Source organism: Plecotus auritus (genome assembly GCF_963455305.1).
Source record: "Plecotus auritus genome assembly, chromosome: 11".
In the NCBI taxonomy this organism is placed as follows: domain Eukaryota; kingdom Metazoa; phylum Chordata; class Mammalia; order Chiroptera; family Vespertilionidae; genus Plecotus; species Plecotus auritus.
Window position 1 is genome coordinate 52,447,510 of NC_137777.1, and position 5,477 is coordinate 52,452,986.

The 5,477-nt window shown below is 38.6% G+C and overlaps 1 pseudogene across 1 annotated transcript; it reads left to right on the forward strand.

Annotated features, from left to right (window-relative positions):
- The first annotated feature begins 4,298 nt into the window (after positions 1 to 4,298).
- On the forward strand, positions 4,299 to 4,853 carry LOC308236849 (survival of motor neuron-related-splicing factor 30-like; annotated as a pseudogene). The gene has a single exon. The product of its transcript is annotated as a survival of motor neuron-related-splicing factor 30-like (transcript).
- Positions 4,854 to 5,477: the final 624 nt, after the last annotated feature.

Consider the following 5,477-nt stretch of genomic DNA (forward strand, 5'->3'; position numbering starts at 1 on the left):
TCTGCTATGACCTTAAAATTACTCTAAATCTATTAAAAAACAATATGGAGAAATATGTAATTCTGTGCTAAATTGGATCTTACAACTATATTTATAGAGGCTGTGAAGTCAGCAGTCTAAAATATAGACTCCTAACTCAAAGTAGAAATACATCAATATTGACTTAAATAATAAGAAAGTGTTTAATGGAGGAGGTTGGACATTGTATGACCCGCCCTCTCTCCCCCCGCACCCCCTAAAAAAGGATACACTTGGCAGTGGGTCAAAGGGCGAGTAGCATGGACAAAGGTGAGGCTCAGAGGACTTAGTTTTCTTGGCAGAGATGGGGGCGCATCTCAGAGTAGAACATTAGTCCCATCCTTGGCGTTCTTCTTAAAGGGGCCTGGAAAGTGTATGTTGAACATTCAGCACTGTACTGAGAGAATCCAGTTCAGTACCTTCATCATTACAGTAATTTGGCTATTCTCCCTCTGTTCTTTTTTATTTCTTATTTTAATTTAAATCCTTTATTGTTTAAAGTATTACACATGTCTCCTTTTCCCCCCATTGACTTCTCCCCAGCCATTCCCATCCCTTAGCACATGCCCACACCTCCCCTACTGTCTGTGTCCATGGGTTATGCTTATATGCATGCATACAAGTCCTTTGGTTGATCTCTTACCCTCCCCCTTCCCTCTGAGGTTTGACGGTCTGTTTGATACTTCTATGTCTCTGGATCTATTTTTGTTCATGAGTTTATGTTGTTCATTATATTCCAAAAATGAATGAGATCATGTGATATTTATCTTTCTCCAACTGGCTTATTTCGCTTAGCATAAAGCTCTCCAGGTCCATCCATGCTGTTGCAAATGGTAAGAGTTCCTTCTTTTTTTATAGCAGCGTAGTATTCCATTGCGTAGATATACCACAGTTTTTTAATCCACTCTTCTGCTGATGGGCACTTAGGCTGTTTCCAAATCTTAGCTATTGTATATTGTGCTGCTATGAACATAGGGGTGCATATATCCTTTCTGGCTGGTATTTCTAGTTTTTGGGATATATTCCTAGAAGAGGGATTACTGGGTCAAATGCGCCCTCTGTTCTTTTGACCATCGGTGTTTTCTTGATCTTTTTGATAAATGCTGAGAATGGTAAGAATTGAAACATTGAATCTGAATAGTACTGGCAATTAGAAGAATTACCTCTGTGGGAATTTTACTTCAAACCTTATGAAGCCATTATGAATAACCCTTAATTCATGTTCACTTGAACATATTTGTGGTAGCCGCTAAGTGGTAGCTCTGGCCTAATCTTTAGACTTACATCACACAGTAAGTAGCTTCACTTGCCGGGTTGTTTGTACGAGTAAATAATATATAGAGGATGCAGTGAAAACTGCTGAGACCAAGAATATTAGCACCTAAGAATTAGCATTTAAAACTGCCAGGCATCCAAAACGGAAACCATCTCCACATGCCATGATATTTTGAATTTAATTAAAAAAAATAATTTTGCAATGAATATTATAAAAATAAATATATTACAATTCAGGTGTTCTTGAATATTTTCAGCTGAAAATTCTCACTAAAAATGATTTTAAAGTTGGTCAGGGCTGCCACTTAGGGAAAACATTTTTTTTTTTTATAGACACACGTGGAGTGGGGAAGGTCTGCTGCTTGCGTCTACAGATGCTTATGGCGTACAATGGGTTAAAATGTTGTTTGCTAAGAGCTATAAAAGTCTGTGATACACAAGGGGGCCCCACTGCACTTGCACATTTATAATAATTGGTCTGATAAAATGTCGAATCAATCATAGTCATCTATAGTGATGAACTGGGATTTTTTGGTACTTTTGATCACCATATATGCAACTGTATCACCTTTTGATACCTGCTGTGCTGTGAGTAATGAAAAGCCATTGTGGTAAATAGTCCTTGGATCAGGGAAGCATTTTCTACTGCGGTAAGTTCTTGCAGCAGAGAGAGGTGAAAGATTCAGTCGGGATTAGGATTTTGAGTTGTGTTCCCTCTTGGGAAAATTTAAAACCAAAGACTAGAATTTAACAACTTTCTCACACAATCAGGACATTCGTTTTTACATAATAGCTAATCCAAAACCACCAGGGTGTAGATTATGCTTTTTTTTTTTACTTTTAAGTCACTATTATTTAACTTCAAAAATGCAATTATTATAATCCTATCTTTTGCCTACACAGCCAACAATTGTAAGACCTCTTAAAACCATTTCATCATTTCTGCCTGGCTTATTATCGAACAGATTTTATTTGTATATAAAAAGTGTTTCCTTTTGCCTTATAATATATTTTGGGACTAATTGTGATTTTAAAATTAAATACATGTTTATGCTTAGTCTTTTACACGCCATATGTTTGGTTGTTGTTTGTTTGCTAATGTGACTTTTCCTGTCTGCATCACTGCACGGCCCCTATGAGAAATTTGAACTCTACTTCATTGGATTTTTAAAATTTTGCACTTTTGATTGTTCTGTTGACTAATTTTCTTTAGATTATAAAGACATCTATTTAAAGTTTTATGTTATGATAGTATGATCTGTATATATAAAAGCCCAATATGCAAATTGTCTCCGCGGGAGTTCAACTGGGAGACCGATCGCTCACTATGATGTGCACTGACCACCAGGGGTCGGCGTGGAATGAAGAAAGGCCCTGGCTGGCAGCTGGAAGCTGGGGAAGGGAGGCCCCGGCTGGCAGCCGGAAGGCCCCCGTTGGCCCTGATCACCGGCCAGGCCTAGGGACCCTACCTGTGCATGGATTTTGTGCACCAGGCCTCTAGTATGTTATAATCTTACTAATTTCTTAATAAGCACTTTGGCATTGAATAGCCAACTCCTATAGGAAGTGTTATTTATGATTTCATTATGGATATATATCATAATAGTGCATGACTTTACAAATATGTATAAAGGTTTACACTTTCCCAAAAAGCCTTGTCATAAATTCTGTGGGGCACTGTACAATTAGCTAATGTTGTATGATATTTTATTTTTATTTATTTATTTATTTTTTAAATTATATTTTATTGATTTTTTACAGAGAGGAAGAGAGAGGGATAGAGAGTTAGAAACATTGATGAGAGAGAAACATCAATCAGCTGCTTCCCGCACACCTCCTACTGGGGATGTGCCCGCAACCAAGGTACATGCCCTTGACTGGAATTGAACCTGGGACCCTTCAATCTGCAGGCTGATGCTTTATCCACTGAGCCAAACCGGTCAGGGCTAATGTTGTATGATATTTTAGAGACAGTAACTCACTGCTGGGAAAGTTAAGAGCCAATTCCAGGACAATCAGAGATTGTCCTACATAAGTTAGCCTTGGTGCTGCTCCTGAAAGTGGCTGCTCTGTGTGCATAAGTGTGGTGGGAAAAGACAGTTGCATCTCCAGTTGAATGGGACACAGCATTCTTGTGGAAATTGTCCTTTGGTTGGTAATTATAGTGTTGTTTCTCTGTCTCTTTGACTCATTGTCTATATTACTGCTAAAAAACCCTCACAATGAAAATAATCATATTCCCAAATGACATAATAGTGTGTGATTGACAAGGGAGCCTGCCATTGTGGTTTATTAACATGTTATAACAATGCCATCTTTTCTACTGTTGTGATTCAATAAGTAGCTGCTTATGGCTCTACCATTTCTTTCATCATATGTTAACTTTTGAGTGAATTTCTGTCACTTAGAAATTCAGCCAAGACTAACCCAAGAGATTGTTTGGGACCAATTCAGAACTGATAGCTTGGCTTTGTTTTTGGATGTCAGTTGGTGACTTTTGTTGTTGCAATAAATGCTTTATGACCCTTGGATGATTTGATGAAGTTTGATTAGACATCAAGGACCGTGTCAAATAAAGAAGAGCTTCTGTGGGGCTAACATAGAGTGTGTTGCCCAGGGACCCTCAAGATAGAGCAGAGTCGACCACGAGTGAGTTAAAATCATATGTGGCATCAAAGGTACAGGGAGGTAGGCGTGTTTGTTGCATGAAAATTTATGGGGACAGTCAGTCTAGTGTATACGTGTTTTACAAATTTACATTCATGTCAAATATAAGGATTTAGAAACTTTATGACCATCCTCCACAGCATACATATCAGTAAAACTACTGCCAGGGAATAGAAGAGAGAAAGATTTCATTCAGTAGCTTTGTCTTAGGTCAGACACCTAGCTCATAGTTAGTGATTGAGAAAACACTTTTCCTCTTACCTTTAGGAAGGATTTATGCTGCCCAAGATGCCAAAGATGGATAGAAATTTAAGTACTGACACAAGGTAACACACCCGATGTCAGAGGAGCTAGCAAAACAGCTGGCAAGCTATATAACTCAACCCCAGCAAGTGGAAGCTGCCCTGTCTGGAAACAGAGAAAATGAAGATTTGCTAAAATGAAAGATTTACAAGAAATTATAGAACTAACCAAAGACCTTCTGTCAACTCAACTTTCAGCAACTCTTATAAGTCCAGGCTGTTTTGCTCCTGCTCAGCCCACTCATTCATGAAAAGTAGGGGCAAGTGTATGGCACTCTGGAGTGAAGATGGACAGTGTCATGAAGCGGAGGTTGAGGAGACAGACGAGGAAAACGGTGCCGCTGCAATCACCTTTGCTGGCTGTGGCGACGCTGACCTGCTCCACTATTGAACCTCAAGCCCCTGGAAGAAGGAAGGAAGCAAAGGAGGACAGTGGCAGCAAGCCCACGTCCAACTAAAGAGGAGTGTTGTGTTTTTGCTTCACCTGAGAGTGTAACTGGCGAAGTTGGAGTAGGAACTTGTGGAATTGCTGATGTAACAGAGTATCAAGATGCCTCTAACTACAATGTCAGGCATTTGATGCCTCAATAATCAGGAAAACTGTTGGATTTCGTCTCTGCAGGGCTTTACAATGACCTTTTTATCCTTATGTTTTTCTAAAGGTAAATTGTTTGTTAAAAGAGTAAGGAAGATACCATTGCCGTCACTGTTTGACTTCAATAGAATGAAACTTGAAGAAATCGCATTTGATAACTGCTATTCATTTAACTTGTTTTCATTACTATTACCACAGTTTCCTCAAAGTTTGTTGGGTAACACAACTTTTCTAGATAGATGCTGCTTAAATTAAGCACGTAGATGAATTGTTGACCATCCTGATATCAGGCCCCATACTTTCTGTAGAGTCCTAGCCTGGAACTTTCAGAACCTTAGAACTTGCCACAAATTCTTGCAATTCACTGGAACATCAAGGCAAAACACCAAACTTATACAGAGATCTTTTCATTTCTTTTCTTATTTACAACTTAAACTTAGCTCTTGGCCAATTAAACCTAAAAATAAAGTTAACTTGTAAAAGTCTAAGTCTGTTTTGAGGTTTTTCCTTCAATGACTTGTTTTCTAAGCCTATTAGGCCATCTCTGAAAAGTATCCAGCTCTTTTATTCTTTTCATTGAGTTTCAGTTTTATGTAAAAAACCATGTTTTAGGACCAGCT